The sequence below is a fragment of the Choloepus didactylus genome, chromosome 19, assembly GCF_015220235.1.
Source record: "Choloepus didactylus isolate mChoDid1 chromosome 19, mChoDid1.pri, whole genome shotgun sequence".
NCBI classification, from domain to species: Eukaryota; Metazoa; Chordata; class Mammalia; order Pilosa; family Megalonychidae; genus Choloepus; species Choloepus didactylus.
In genome coordinates, this window is record NC_051325.1 from 26,043,321 (window position 1) to 26,060,547 (window position 17,227).

The 17,227-nt window shown below is 38.2% G+C and overlaps 1 protein-coding gene across 6 annotated transcripts in view; it reads right to left on the reverse strand.

Annotated features, from left to right (window-relative positions):
* Positions 1–17,227, reverse strand: part of PLCB1 (phospholipase C beta 1) — an 856,401-nt gene that overhangs the window by 359,947 nt on the left and 479,227 nt on the right. The gene's annotated exons all lie outside the window — the stretch shown is intronic.

Consider the following 17,227-nt stretch of genomic DNA (forward strand, 5'->3'; position numbering starts at 1 on the left):
TCAATCATAACACGATATACAGTTGCCCTAGGTCCAAACACCATCGTGCAGAAGTTCAACAACTGTTCCTTGTTCCGAGAACAGAAAGAAATTTCTCCCGTGGGCAATTCACCTTGTAACTTTTTGACCTAACGTATGACTGAAAAGGATGTACAGTCAAAGGTCTTCTGGACAGAAAATTGTTACAGATGTTTCCATTCCCCATTGCTCTGATTCATGTTATTGTCAATATTTTAATGGTGTTTGTTTGATCTTTTCTTTCTTTTCAGTTTTATGTATTTTAATCATACCTAAAATACAGAGAATTGTATAACATATAGCTACCAATCCAAATTTAACAAATGTTAATATTTTGCTTTAGTACTTAAAAAAAAAATTAAAACATTGCAATGCAGTTGAAATCTACTCTGTGCCTCTCCATGATCTCATTCTTCTCCTTCTCTTCCCAGGAGCAAGAGCCATTCTGAAAGGTAGACAGCTTGCTGCCTGTTTTTGTAAATAAAGAATTATTAGAATACTGCCATGTTTGTTCATTTACATAGCTTTAACTCTACAATGAACAGAGTTGAATGGTTGCACCAAAGTCCCCAAAAGTGCAAAAACATTTACTATTTGGCTCTATACAGGAAAAGTCTGCCATCTCCTAAAATGGTTTTTATGTATAAAACATTATTACACAAATGGTATCATACTGTATATATCCTTTGGCAACTGGCTATTTGCAACCAACATTATGTCTGTAAAATGTGTCCTTGCTGCTGCATTTAGATCTAGTTCATTCATTTTAACTATTATACTCTTCTACTATAGGAATGCATAATTTATTAACCCATTCTTTTATTGAGGAACATTTATGATTTATTCTCCAAAAACATGCTGCATGTTGCATTATACCACATCCAAGACAGTCTCTAGAAGACTACCATGAGAACAGATGTACCTTCATCACTACCAAAGTGGTTACGATATCTACATTTCTCTCAGGAGTGTATGGGAACTTACATAATTTCCCCACATTCTCAAAAGCACTTGCTATTATCAGACTTTCAGAAATTTTTGCAAATCTAATGGCTGCAATGTGGGACCTTGCAGTGGTTTTAACAGGCAACCCCTGGATTATCAGCACAGTTTTATGTGTGTGGGGCCATCTACTTTTTTTTTCTGGCAAATTTCCTGTTCATAATTTTGACCCATTTTTCTCTTAGAGTATTTGTGTTCATTGTCTTTAAAAGAGAGGAGGGATTTTAATTTGTTTGCTTTAAGTGTGAACTCAAACTCAGGCCAATGGTCAGTACCAGTCCAGCTAGTGTAAAGAAAATACCACACAGTGACTGAGTGTTGGAAACGGCACCCAGAACTTCATAGGATTGAAGAAACCCAGGTCACACCTGTGACCTGAAGTCAAACAGCTGTAGGCACAGAGAAAAGGCAGAGAGTGTAACTTCTGCTCACAAAAACACATGTTCATTCAAACAAAAGGTATTATGAAAGATGTATTGATTCTCAGTGTGTACGCATATAATTGTGAGTGAATGGTTATCCCAAAGAAGTAAAAGGAGAGACAAATGATAATAGTCCGAAAGCACATATTTTCACAGTACCCAATTTGGAAGCCTCTATTTAATGCATTCAATTAATTCTGAAAAGGTTCCTGGATTAAAGAATAATTTAAAACCAAATATTTTAGTGTTTGTGATGCATACTAAAGCCTTTATTCTACTTTTTAATAGTGCTACATTTATTTTTTATTTTTTGGCAAAATCCCATTATCTATAATGGTGTCATTCCCATTATTTCTACTTGGAAGTGTACAGCAGATTGGGATTTGAGTAAAGAGGAACCCTGTGTGGCTCATTCAGCATTGCATTGCCTGCCTGAGTACATTTCTCTCACCCACTGGCATGCATCGAAATCCATCCTACAGAGCATTTGTCTTAATGAAGCTGTGAAGGATCTTTTCATGGTGGAAGACTGTATAAGAGCTGTAAAGCAATGTGTTAAAATCATAAAGGACTATCTAAGAAGTCATGGGGTTTAGAATACTATATAAAGCATTTAGAATTTTAGTAAAATTTTTGGTAGTTTCTTAGTATTGGGTGTCAGTGAAGGACTTATATTTTATAGCAAAAATGTTCTCATCTTGATCTCATACTCAAAGAGAAATACATGAAGCTTACTAGGAACCAATATAATCACTGTTAGGACACTAATAATCATATGACTCAAATGATGTGGTATCAAAGAAAGGCACATTATTTTCAGAACAGGTGATTCAAATGTCTTTAGGCTAAAGTTGACAAAAGCACAATCAAACTAGCCCAGTACCTAAAAGAATTCATCAAAGACACTAGGTTAATACTTATAATTGAAGCAAAAATTGGACAAACCACAGGGAAAGAACATATTTATAATTCAATATCTTCAAGAACCTGGGGCCTGGACACTACAAGTACTTCTTGCATTGCTTTCACTGCCTCTCTCTTCCTGTTGGCATTATTCTTTTCCCTAGTGATTGGCTTCTGCCCCACAGCCACCAACTGTGACAAATGTTGTCACATATGGCACCACCCACCATCAAGGAAAGTCTGATTGATTCCTTCATTTACAATTTGAAAAATCATGGGATATGTCTCTGATCGGTCTACCTCTAGAACAATCAATTCAGGTAGGAACCTAGTAGTGTTCCTTGAGTACCAAATCCCTGTAGCTGGGGAAGAAATGGTGAGCAGAAGAATTAAAGAGTGTGGATAACGTTATGAATGCCCATTGTATAGGAATATTGTAGAAAAGCAGACTGCAGGAAAGGATGTGTACGGTCATTCCATAACTCATGTGGGATTTAATGGTCCTGCTTCTCATACTTCTCTTTATAATAGGCAATAATTTCATTTTCATTGCCTTGAGTTGACTACATGTATCAATGAAAGAGACTTAATTTCATGCTTTGTATTTTATGCCTCTTTTGTCTCTTCTATTATTATAAATTTTCAATCACCGTTCTTGGTTACAGAGATGTTAGCTTTGTACACATTTCCTATTATAATTTGAAATGCTACAATGTAATGCTGAAATAAGGTTATGAAAACTAGAAGTACTGTGTGTAACGTGGGGCTGAGAGGGCTCTCCAATTAATAAGGCAGAGGCTTAATTTTAGGGTTTAGGGCATTTACACTGGCTACACATGCAAGCTTTATGCTTTGTTTTATATTTTGGGCTGCAGTATGAAGAATTGTTGCCCAACTACTTTTCCCCAGATAAGTGAAGCAGTAATAAGTGCTATTCAATAACTGTAGTAAATGATACCCTAAGGATGAGGAAGGATTCACATGCCTGAAAGTGCAGTGTAGAAGAGGTAGATGAGCAAGGACCCGTATTTTGGGCTACTTTCGAGAGGTTCCAGATCTAGTACTTCCTTAGTCCTCTCCCATCACCTCTTGACATTTGCCTGCTGAGTAGGAAAAGTTTAATGTGGGGAAATAAAGTTAAAATGAAATTTAAGAGAATTCTTCAAAGGGAAAAATAAAATCCCCAAGAAAGCAACATCCATGGCACGAAGTGGAAGAAAACAGAGTGATGTTGGTTTTGGTTGAAGTTTTCATGATGAGAGGATTTTGCCTACATCATTTTAAGTCTCAGATACATTTTTAGCATCAGCTGGGGAGACTTCTTCCTTTACCTCTATCTAGTTTTCTAAGTCACTGCATATTTGTACAACTGAGAAAATGTTAATTAAGTGCTCATATGTAGAAACCCCTAAGCTTTGTTGCCGTGGTTTTCATGTCAATCCAACATATTCTTGGACTGGCTCTTCCAACAGGCTCATGCCTCTTTTATGAAAACACCTGCTATTATGTCTTCCAATCCTAGCAATCTCAATGATAATTATTACTTTTGTTATATCTGCATGAATACTGTGTACTATAGATAATAAATATATATAAGCAGGGGCTATAATTACAATTGATACCATTGTTTACTTTTTAAAAAAGTAATTCCATTTGAGGAAATCAAATGAAAAAATATTTTAAAAAAAAGAAACAGCCAATTTCTTTAGTAAGATGTATGTCAAGAGGAAAAAGAGGAGTAATCACAATTTCTTGGGAGTTAAGTGGTACTGCTTATCTGTTAAATGAAGTCTGCTTGACAAAATTAAAACTGCCTTCCTTGAAAACTGATTAGTGAACGATATACAGGTACTTCATCAACTTACAACTTAACATACAGAAGTCTGCTAAAATATAATTTTCTCATTTGGAAATCAAATTGTTTTAAATTGCCTTAATTATATTCCCTCCCCACCTCTGTATTTATTTTAGACCTTTTTTGTAAGTTAGATTCCTCTCCTTGAAATGAAGGGGGATATTTGGTCCTTGGTAAGTGACTTTATTCTGCTAATCCCTCTCCACTATGAAAATAATCTTTTGTCTTTATCTTAATTTCTCACCTTTGGTTATTCCCCATTGCAAGTGGAAGCCAAGAGTGAGTGGTAAACACCACAATTTGTGTTTGCCTTCTAATTTAAAATTAAAACTGTTAGTTTATTTAATGGTTACAACGGAGTCTCATATTGTTGATATTTTTGCTAGTTTATTTAAAAATACACTTTCCTGGATTTCAGAAACCTGCCATGCTGCTTTTTAGCTGTGGGACCCACTGCTCAGTGCTATCTAATATCCATTTTCTTCTTCTCTCCTAACAGAAACCCAATGTTATTTGGGCCAGCAATACGTCCAACTGAAAAACTGCATTTCCAACTTCCCCAGCAGTTGAGGTGGTCATGGGACATAGTTCTGGACAATGACATGTAAGCAGAAGTCTGCTGGGAAATTCTGGGATAGGTTTCTGGGATATAGGTGTTCCTTCCGTCTTGTGGCTGGAAATACAAATGGAATGGCTGGAGCTGCAGGAGGCATCTTGAATCTATGAGGGAAAGGATGAGAATCCCAGGGACCTCACCATGTTATTCTTAAGCCAACGAATCAATGCCAGAAACCACCTATCTCCAGGCTATCTGCTGCATAAGGAAAAACACAAAAAACCAAACCAAAAACCAAACAAAAAGCCCTTCATTTGTTTAAGCTACTCTTTGGTTTGGTTTTCTGTTACTCTCTCAGCGCCCAATAGAATCATTTTGGACAAGTGTTTTTTTTTTAACCTAGCCAACATTCAGTTACCTTATAAAATGAAGGTAATAATAACTGGACCTACTTCATAGGGCTGATGTGAGAATTAATTGAGATAATTCACGTTAAATGTTTGGACCAGTGACAGGCACAATAAATACTTATTATTTGCCTACCAAACTTCCTCCCGGCAACTTCTGTTAGCCTAACCTTTTTTGTAAATTTTCAAAGTTGAAATGTTTTTATCTTGTCCAATATCCATAATTAAGACTTCAATCATTTGCATATAAGTTGATTCTAAAAACTGAAATCCAACAAATACCATTTACATGATTATGAAAATGCAAATACAGCTTTCTGCAGGGCCACATATTCAACTCTGATTATCTTATTCCTACAGTTCCAACACCATGAACTCCATGGTTTTCTAAAAGGAATATTTTTAAGACCAAGTTAATAAGGATCTTTTTTGGCTGTTCTTCCAGTTGCTGAAAATCCTTTACAGTATAGCATGCTTTATATTTGGATGACGCCTTTCTTATACGTGTTTCTTCCCTCTACCTTAACTTTCTTTTGGGGAGATGAAACTTAAGCCATTTCACCATTTACCTAATATCTTCCAGCTTCCTACTGCCATTGTCTGAACTTACGCATTCTTCTTCTTGCTCTTTAAACTTCCAGACCAGTGCCTTTCTTTTTAGTTCCCAGATTTTTTTTTCTTCGTGTTATGCCTTTCATTATTTCTTCTCCTCTGTTTTCTTCTTGTCATTGGCTTTTTCACTCTCCTGTGTGCAATTTCTCTTACTGTGTCTATCTTATTTTTTCTCTCAAATTGCCATCCGTTTGTCTTTTACTTTTTATGTTGTTTGTTTGCCGCTTTCGTTGTTGTTTGGTTCCAGATTCTGGGAAATTTCTTTTATCTCCTTGTCTAACAGCTCATAGAATTTTAATTTTTATTCCACAATCATATATATATATTCCCACACAATACCAAGGATCTTTATTCCTGGTTCTAAAATTGAATCTGTGACTGCAGATAACATGTCAATATTTGAGAACAAAAGGTCCTACTAGCTCCATTCGTTTCAGTTTTCAGCTGCAGGGTTATGCCTTACTCTCGTGTTCAACAATATTCCATAATCATATTTTTAATACCCACGAAAAACTTCTTGTTTTTTGGTTAGCACTTTGTCACAGTATCTTGTTCTTGTCTGGTGGATGAAATATTCCTGAAATGCTCTGGGAATATTTTTTGTTTTTTTTTTAAATCATCATTTTCTTTCTTGAATTATCCCTGGGCTTTCACTATCACTTTTCTCTTTAATCATCTTTTCTTTCTTTCTTTTTTTTTAATCTTCATTTTATTGAGATATATTCACATACCACGCAGTCATACAAAACAAATCGTACTTTCGATCGTTCACAGTACCATTACATAGTTGTACATTAATCACCTAAATCAATCCCTGACACCTTCATTAGCACACACACAAAAGTAACAAGAATAATAATTAGAGTGAAAAAGAGCAATTGAAGTAAAAAAGAACACTGGGTACCTTTGTCTGTTTGTTTCCTTCCCCTATTTTTCTACTCATCCATCCATAAACTAGACAAAGTGGAGTGTGGTCCTTATGGCTTTCCCAATCCCATTGTCACCCCTCATAAGCTACATTTTTATACAACTGTCTTCGAGATTCATGGGTTCTGGGTTGTAGTTTGATAGTTTCAGGGATCCACCACCAGCTACCCCAATTCTTTAGAACCTAAAAAGGGTTGTCTAAAGTGTGCGTAAGAGTGACCACCAGAGTGACCTCTAGGCTCCTTTTGGAATCTCTCTGCCACTGAAGCTTATTTCATTTCCTTTCACATCCCCCTTTTGGTCAAGAAGATGTTCTCCGTCCCACGATGCCAGGTCTACATTCCTCCCCGGGAGTCATATTCCACGTTGCCAGGGAGATTCACTCCCCTGGGTGTCTGATCCCATGTAGGGGGGAGGGCAGTGATTTCACCTTTCAAGTTGGCTTAGCCAGAGAGAGAGGGCCACATCTGAGCAACAAAGAGGCATTCGGGAGGAGGCTCTTAGGCACAACCATAGGGAGGCCTAGCCTCTCCTTTGCAGCAACAGTCTTCCCAAGGGTAAAACCTATGGTAGAGGGCTCAGCCCATCAAACCACCAGTCCCCTATGTCTGTGGTCATGTTAGCAACCACGGAGGTGGGGTAGGCGAATACCCCTGCATTCTCCACAGGCTCCTCAAGGGGGCACTACATCTTTTTTTCCTTGTTTTTCTTTTTTTTTTAACTTTCCCTTCTTTTTTAAATCAACTGTATGAAAAAAAAGTTAAAAAGAAAACAAACATACAATAAAAGAACATTTCAAAGAGACCATAACAAGGGGGTAAGAAAAAGACAACTAACCTAAGATAACTGCTTAACTTCCAACATGTTCCTACTTTACCCCAAGAAAGTTACCTAATATAGCAACATTTCTGTGAACTTGTTCCTACTATATCCATCAGAAATTAACAGACCATAGTCATTCCTGGGCATCCCCAGAACGTTAAATAGCTTATCTGTTCTTCTTGGATTATTGTTCCCCCTTCCTTAATTGCTCTCTATTGCTAGTTCCCCTACATTTTACATTATAAACCATTTGTTTTACATTTTTCAAAGTTCACATTAGTGGTAGCATATAATATTTCTCTTTTTGTGCCTGGCTTATTTTGCTCAGCATTATGTCTTCAACATCTTTTCTTTTATCATTCAATTTTGTAGTCTTTCTCAAAGGCTGTTGATATTTGGTTATTAGTTCTCATTTTAGGGGCAATAGAAGGGCTGGCTGGGACGTCAGAGAATAAGAGCAGGATTTACCGGCTTGTGGATTCCCTATGGATTCCCTAAATGCTAAAATGATGAGGGGTTGTCTCTGGATCCCTCATTCTGACACTAGCCATTATAATTCTTTTCAAATGGTTTGCTCAATTTCCTAAGAGGCAAACCCTCAAAGTTTTTTTAATTTGTGAAGTAAGTAATTGGTTACAGATTATTTTCATGATTATAGGAAGGGGAGTGTTTAGTTAGTTCTATATTTCCAGCACTCAGAACAGTGGCTGGCAAACAGTAGACAATTCATAAATATTTGTTGAGTGAATGACTCAATGAATATTATTATATAATCATTAGGAAAATTACTGATGAAGTACTTTCCAACATTTTTATCCTCAGAAACAGTTTATTCTCTGGTGGCATTTGGTACAACTCCTGAAGATGACAGCCGATACCAAGGCAACAGTCGATACAGAACAATCTGTGACTTTCAAAGGATGTCAGCTATTTTTTCCCCCATATTTTATACATGGAAGGAATAAAATTAAACAAGGAAGGGGTGGATTTTCTTAGAGTCTTCTTTTCCAAATTCATGGCGATTTTTCTTTAGTGTCTGTGAGCCGGCTTCAAGGCAAGTCAGAGGTAGTACAATCAGGGTGAATCAGCTGTCAGACTTTGGAAGACAAGGAGACAGAGGAATAAGGGGAAAGTGCTTGTCTGTTCTCCGGGGTGGATGGAAAGAAAAGGGAAATGTGCTGCTTAAACAATTGTCTGTCTTCCCTTGTGGGGAGGAGTGGGCTTGCACTAACAGCAGCAGACAGTCTGAAATCACAATATTTTCTGTACCTTGGGGTTTAGATTTTCCCTTCAGTTTGGCATTAACTCATACACATGGCACCCTTGAACACTGCCTGGCTCAAAAGAAGCCCTCATTTAATGAATGCAGAAAGATAAGACATGCAGGAGGCAGAGGGCAGGAGGCACTTTCCTCCACAATCACCAGAATAGAAATTGATGGTTCTTATCTGGGTGTAAAAAAGGTATTTAAGTCCAATGCCCTTTTTCCCCCCATTTTAATATGAATGTCTCTGTTTGGACTTCTGACCTTTCAAAATTTTATATGGCTGCTCCAAATCAGTGACATTTTCACAATTTAAAAGTTTAAGATGCACATCCTTCATCCGCCCAGCACCCATCCAAAACACAAGTGCAGAACGTTGGGTAAATGTCATTTTCGAAAAAAGATATCCCACAACTATAAAATTCCAAGTCTAATAGTGCAATGTGCTGCCATAGTAAGAACTTGGTCTTTATTTCTGATTGGATGGGGAATATCCTAAGAGGGCACAGGCATGTATTGCTAATGTGAGAAGGTCAGAAATAACAGTAAATGAAGATCTCGCAAAGTATGACAGCCAAGAGGTCTAAATTTTCACATTTTTAAACAGCAATCTTTTTTGGCATTTATAATTCTACTCCCAAGGAGTCATGCACAGTTCTTCATCATGTCTCAAAATACATTGCTGAAACAATTTATGGTGTCTTTTCCTCTTTTCTTAATCGTTTTCATTTGAAGAGAAGCCAAACTTACTTTGTATGATTGCAGTATTTTTTAATTTTTTGAGACTTGTTTTGTGCCCTAACATTTAGCCTATCCTGGAGGATGGGTATTCTGCTTTTGCTGGGTGAAGTATTCTATATACTGTATGCCTGTTAGGTCTAGTTGGTTTGATGCTCTGTTTCTTGATTTTGGGTGTGGGGTACATGCTGTGTTCTTTTTGTAAAAATCCACCAGGGTATACAGTTATGATTTATACACTTTCCTGTGTATGTTCTATTTCAATAAAAATGATTTTTAAAATCTGACTGAGTACATGCTAGGAGCATGGCTGAAAAAGAAAAGCAAATTTGTTTATTTTTCCTGTTCAGAAATGTTAAGATAATTTAGTGTTTCAAGAAGTAAGGGTTGCAAAAAATGGTATCTGCCAATCTTGCACAGATAAATGAACACAAAATTTACCCTGCATGACTCTGCCATTAGACATCTCAATCTCAACCCACTGGTTCCTTGCTGGTTCAATCCACTCCTTCTCAACCCTGGAGCAATATCTAGGCTCAAACTGGGAGATGTCAAACTGGGAGATGGTTCAACAATGTGCCTACCCAGGCAGCCTATCGGAGTGTTGAGATATTTAGCACTTAATATCAGAGCCCACAACTCAAATCATGCCTTTTGGGGGGATAGCCTGTTTCACTAATATTTTTGCATTGAACAAGGAACAGGTGTGGGGTGAGGGAATGAGCTTCCAAGGGTCCAGCCACAGGCATCTCTGTTTCCAGCCTCCATGGAACACTATCCCTAGGCTCTTTAAAAAGCATCTGTTCAATTTTCATGCATGCATGATTGGAGGGGGAACCAGAACTCAGAGGGAAGACATGCTGAAACAATTCTGGTTTTCCAAATCCATAGTTGGGACCTTTGCTTTCTACATACTGAGATTACTCTGGGTTAATGCATGAGGCAGATTTTTATTCTTTGCTGAGATTCTCCAGATGATGAGTGGTTTCCCAATAACTGCACACTGTACCCCTAAGACCTGAAGGTAAATGCCAGCATATGGCAACCTGTGAACCCCTGCCCCTGGCTCAGAGTCATCTGCTTCTTGCAAGCCATACTGTGCTGTTTAGTCTGTACGGCTGCAGTGAGTAGTATACACAACTAAGAGTCTGTTTCTGCACAGACCCCCAAAAGAAAAAAAAAACTGAATATTGGAGAAGAGGTGGGTTGGAACTGGGAGGGCAGAAGAACACCATTCTATCTCAGGCTCTTTGATGAACTGAAAAATTTACACTGATATCAGTCAACTTGCTCAAATCAGCATTATTGTTTTTTTGCATGCATATGTAAATGATTTGTCTTTTGCAGTCCACGTTAAACTTTCCAGCCAGATCTTTAAAGAAATTTATCAACCAGTGCTGAAAAGGACTTGAGAAATCAAAGTCTAATGGCTTCTGTCTTCTTTGTCAATGAGGAAGCAGTAGCAATCAGAAAAGAACTCCTACAACTCCCTCCTCCTTGCCTAGCCCCTTTACTTGAGCACTAGAACAGGTGCTGGCAAACTCTCAAGGCTAGATAGCAAACATTTTAGGCTGTGTGGGCCATACAACTTATGTCGCAACTACTCAACTCTGCAAAAGCAGCCGTAGACAATATGCGAACAAATGACACACTTGTGTGGTTGCTCTGCTACTTCAATGTCTGTTCCTTCTCAGCCTCTCTTTCCTGTTTCTTTCTTATCTCCTCAATCTCTTAAGGATGGAGTATAAAGGACTCAGTCCTTGGACCTCTTCTCTACCTGTAATCACTGTCTGGCTGATCTGATCCAATCTCACTGAATGCGACCTACAATCTGATGACACCCAAATTGATATACTATATTGGCACTCAACTCCATGTTCGTATATCCAACTGCCTACTCAACATCACCACATGGGCATCTAATACTAATCTCAAAGTCACCATGAACAAAACTGAACCCCTGCTATACACCACCAAATGTGCTTTTTCGTAAATGTTCCCTAAGGCCAGTAGGTGCTAATTCTATTATTCTTGGCTCTTGGTCCCAAACTCTACTGCCATCCTTGATTCCTCTCTTTCTCTCGCATTCAACATACAATTCATATGCTGTTAGTCTTTCTTTAAAATATACACAGATTCTGACCCCTTCTCACCTCCCCCACAGTACCATCTTGGTCCAAGTCATTAGCAACTCTCACCTAAAAAATAGTTCAGTAGTTTCCTAACTGGTCTCTCTGCTTCTATTACTGTCCCTGCCCCCAGCAGTCCATTACTGACTAAAATGTTAGGTAAGATTATGCCGACTCTGCTCAAAATCCTACAATGGCCTCCATTCACTGAGAATAAAAGCCAAAGTGCTTCTACAAGACTATGCAGCCCTACAATAAATCAACTTCTGCTAACTCCCCAGTCCTCTCTGCTATTACCTCTCAATTTTTTCACTCTGTTCTTGCCATTCTTGCCTGTTGCCATTCCTAGAGGATACCAGGAAATCTACTGCTTTGGGGCATGTGTACCTGTTGTTCCATCTACATGGAATGTTCTCCCTCCGGATAACCTCGTGGCTTGCTCCCCCGTCTTCAACTCTTGGCTCAAGTGCCACTTTCTTAGAGAGTACTGATCGCCTGCCTTATTTAACACTCACTCCCCACCCCAGCAGTCCCTACCCCCTTCCTTGCTTTTATTTCATTCACTACCACTCATCTTCTTCTAATTCAACACATGGTCTCCTTACTTGCTCTATTTATTGTCTCTCTCTCCTCAATAAAATGGACGCTCCACATGAGCAGGGGTCTTTATCTGTTTTGTTCACTGCTATACCCCCAGCATCTAGAACAGAGTTTGGCACTTTGCAAAGGCTTAATAAAATTCTGTTGAATAAATAAATGAGTGAACGAATCCAAGCCTCTAATTTTAGGAAGGAATAACCTACCCAAAGTGTTGAGGGGCTTGAAAGCCAATCAATTTGGCAGGCGAGTCCAGTGAAGATATTCGATATATAGATTCCTTGTGTTTTTCTTTTCTTGGCTGTCCTGGAGCCTCAGTCTCAGGGCTCATTTTATTATTAGGAAGACTTGCTTAGTTCCTTCCCACAAGAAGCCAAAACCATGGCCTTGTTGGGGGAAATATTTCATTTACAACAGAAACTTGTTTTCTGCAGGAATCAAACATTCCTTATTTGTCTCCTTCAACAGCAATTCCTCAATTAGTTGGCTTTTGTTTGTTTAAGTAACGGGTTGAATGTTACTTAATGTTCATTGAACTTATGGAACATGGTGTATTTGTGCTTTCTTTGAATTTTAAACTTGGCTTCCTTAAGTTGTGATTTGGAAACAATTTCCCTTATTTTTTAATATTCTAGTTAAATGTTTAAAAATGGAGACTGAAGGCATCCAAAAGATTGCCTTCGATATTATTCTGTCTTCCTTTCCCTTATGGGGATGCTCTAGCTAGGATTTGGTCCAATTTTAGGAACAGAAAAGTAGCTATTACAAAACATTTTCCCCCCACAACAGCCATTAGGGGCAAGATGGTTCTCTGTCTCTCGAAAATATCATGGCAATAGGTTATGTTTCTTTGGCACCAGAGGACTCTGGAAATGGTTTGTATGTTGGAAAATAAACAAATGTAGTGAGGGCTGCTGATTCTGCTTTGCAAAATACTGTTAAGTTCTTTCCCCATTATGCTTAGCGGTGGGCACTGAGGTTTTAGTTAGGACAATGTTTTTCATCTTAATATGAACCTAGACCAAAATTTTGCCAAGTAGAAGCCCCCTGAGCCTTATTCAGCCCAAAGTTGTGTTTTTCTTTTCTTGGCTCACGTGGAGTTTTAGAACTGTGGCCAATATTTAACACCTCACATACATTTTTCCAGCTTCTCTTGGAAGAAAACCCAAAGATCTGGCAACCCTGAGCCCACCTTTCTCTAAGGGAGAGGTTCTCAAAGGGTGGTCCCTAGGCCAGCAGCATTAGTGTCACCTGGGAGCTTGTTAGCAATGCGAATGCTCAGGCTTCCATCATAGATCTAAGGAATGTTCTAGGGTGGAGACCGGCAATCTGTATTTTAACAAGCCTCCCAGATGATCCTGACATAGGCTGAAGTTTGTGAACCACTGTCCCACAGTAACAACTGATAGGAGCTGAAGAGCAGCTGCGCTGGTTAGAATAGCATATGTGCTCCTTGAATTGCTACAATATACACCCTCCCTCTGCCTTACCCTGGGGCAATGCCGTTATTAACATTACCTGCTCCATCCCCAGCCCGGTAGAGATTTATATCTGTAACCCTTAAGCTAGCCTATCCTGCTCATAGAATTAGTATTTGTCCCTGTGTCATGTGTCCGTTCCAAGAGTTAATTACTGGGTGAACAAAAGGAATGAAGATGTACGTCAGCATCCCTCACTTGGCAGGGGATCTCAGAAGAGACCGGACCAAGGCCTGGACAGCCAAAGTATCTTCCAGACTGGAGAAATCAGAGGGTTAGATTCCATGTGTGCTGCCCAGCAGAAGCTGAAGACCAAACCAGTGAGATGTGAGAGCTGTGTTTGTGTGGGCATTCCATTCCAGAGTCTGAAAGGGGGTAGAAGGAACTGGATACAAAATGAACTATCTACTGCGGGTAGAATTACACTCCCCTAAATGTATTTTAGGGGATTCCAAAGGAAGATTCAAGCCATATTGAGAACTGAGAAGCAGGCTGGCAAGTGAAGCTTATTCCAGAGGGGACATCTTGTTGAGGTTTTCTTTTTTTTTTTGCAGACTGTGGGGTCCAGCCATAATCATCCAATTTTATTTTCCCCTTTGCTCTCTTTTAATTTCCTTTGCTGATGTCTCTTCCCTTGCCATAAGTCAGGTGGTGGGCCAGTGTGAAACAAACCACCAATTTCCCAAATACATTGGGGGCGGGGGTGGCGCAGGGAGTACCTTAGAGGGAAAAGGGAAAATTGATCCTTAGGGTACTTAGGCTCTTTAGGGTTGGCAAATCATGCTGGTTAACAAAGTGTGATTATTGTTTAATTGCAGGAGATACCATATTTTTAGTAGAACTACAGAGAGAGAAATTGAAAGACACAATTTTCTCCCCATGTCCATCTCTTAAATGCAAGGGATTTAAGTAAGAAACAAAGCATGCAGCTATCCACTATATTGTAAACGAGCAACTTCTTTTAGATCCTTGCTTTCTCTGGTCACCCATTCTCCAAAACCTCACCCTCCCTGTCTTCCTATTTTTATTCCTCCACATGGGTCTCCATTTGACATATAACACCTTTACTACTGAATTGTGATTTCTCTCTTTCTTTCCATTAGAATGCTGGCTTTCAAAGGGAGCCTAACCCTAACACCCAGCAAATGTGTCACCCAATAAATGTATGTTAAGTGAATAAATGAGCTGGATTCCACGTGACAGTGAATTCAACTTTCAAAGAAGCTGAAGTTTATGTCAGGTCTGCCACACAGTGGAAGAAGCTGTCTCCTTTGGTGCTGGCATAACCCCAGGGAAAGGTACATTGGCCTCAGGGATTAAATAGAAGGTGTAATGTTTTCTGAAGTAGAGAAAGTAAGTTTTTGGAGTAAAATGATGCTTGCAAATCTTTATCTTCTGGCTGAGTAATTTCAGCAGGGGTGGGGGCGGGGATCAAAACCCTAGAGCTTATCACTGACCAAGAAAGCAGAACATCTTTCTGTAGCTTTATTAATTATACCAAGAATATCAAGTAGCTGCAGGAAAAAACTGTAAGTACAATCCTGATGGGGTATATTACAGGTCTCAGAAACCAAAATCTCTAAGAAAAAATCACAGAAAGAAGGAAATAAAATGTTTTAAACATAACCACACAGAGGTTTAATGTAATGGAAGATATGCATATTGGCTTATAATATAAAATCTGTATTTATTCTTGGTAAAAGCCTCCTGGAAGTCACTATCACTTACTGAAAACATTTTATTGAGATTTGGTGAAACTCATGAATTTTTCAGTTTGAAAGGAAATATGGTTGCATTTGGGGAAAAAGATTTTGTAAATATCTTGCAAATACTTGTACTCTATATTCATCATCCCATCCAACCATCCATCCATATGGTGAGAGATTAAATATATACCACTCAAAAGGGTACAACAGGATACCAGAATAAAAACTATTGAAAGGCAAATACAGTGCTATCACACAATATTTCATTGAACTGAAATCTATTCAAGTATAAATTATACTGTAAAAGCAAGTGGGTAACTTGGTTCTTAAGACTGAAAAGAGATTAAGTTTGTAACACACTCTTGGAGGGTAATTTCTAAAGACCTCAGTCTGTTACAAGTGGTTGGCATTTTATTCATCCCATTATAAGAACTGAAGTCAATGATATGTAAACATTAGATATAAACCCCTGCCATAATCACTAATGAATTAGAGATCAGGCTAGTACATCCAATGTACTTCAGAAAATTGTCAGAGCACTGAGGCTTAAAAGATTACTAGATCACATACCTACAATACATGCTCTGAAGTTAAGGGAGCATATTTAATACGTGGGCTTCAAAGTATTCTTAGATTCACATTCTTTCCCCCTGACATAAATTACTTGAAGGGCAAGAATCAGCAGTAGTATTCTTTAAAGTATAAACATGGAAAAAGATAATTCTTTAACTATGTACATTTCAGTGCTCTTAAAATGGCGAATGAATATTTCTAGAGAAAGGACAACACTTGATTCCTGGGTTCCTAGATGATCACAATTTCTTGTTTGATAACATGGTACCCTGTATTTTAGTTATTTTTGTATGCATCTGAAAGGCCACCCATATATATTTGCAATTTCTTGATGGAGGGGACATGTCTAACTTATCTTTCTAGTCCATAGTTGGATAAACATTAGTTTAAATTTATTTTTTCATTCTTTCACATATTAGTTGAACAGCTTCTATGTGCATGGCTGTGAACCACATGCCATGTTGGGGGGAAAAGGAGTTCAAAAGGTGCCAAAGATGTCTGCCCTCAAAGAGAGGGCTGGAAAGAAAGTGTTGGGAGGGGGTTAAGGATGAGGTTAAGAGAGAATGATTTGGCTGGTGGTAGATACTTGAAACTATCAAACTACAAAGCAGAACCCATGAATCTTGAAGACGACTGTATAAAATTGAAGCTTATGAGGGATGACAATGTGGGAAAGCCATAAGGACCACACTCCCCTTTGTCTAGTTCATGGATGGATGAGTAGAAAAATGGGGGAAGAAAACAAACAAACAGACAAAGGCACCCAGTGTTCTTTTTTACTTTAATTGTTCTTTTTCACTTTAATTATTATTCTTGTTATTTGTGTGTATGTGGTAATGAAGGTGTCGGGGATTGATTTTGGTGATGAATGTACAACTATGTAATGGTACTGTGAACAATCGAATGTGCAATTTGTTTTGTATGACTGCGTGGTATGTGAATATATTTCAATAAAATGAATATAAAAAAAGAGAGAATGATTTGGGATAAGATATTTAGGTGAAATGGAATGTCATTTATCTATCCATTTTGTTTTATAAAGGAATTTTATCTGATGCCTTATCCTTAATGGGAAAATCTTCATAATTTTAAGTAGAAACCATTATCTAGATGTGTTTGAAGTACACTTACACTTGGCAGCAGATTTTCTTTTTCAGACCGAAATGTTATACATGATAAAAATGAAAACAAAATCTCAAAGTCTTTCACACACAAGAA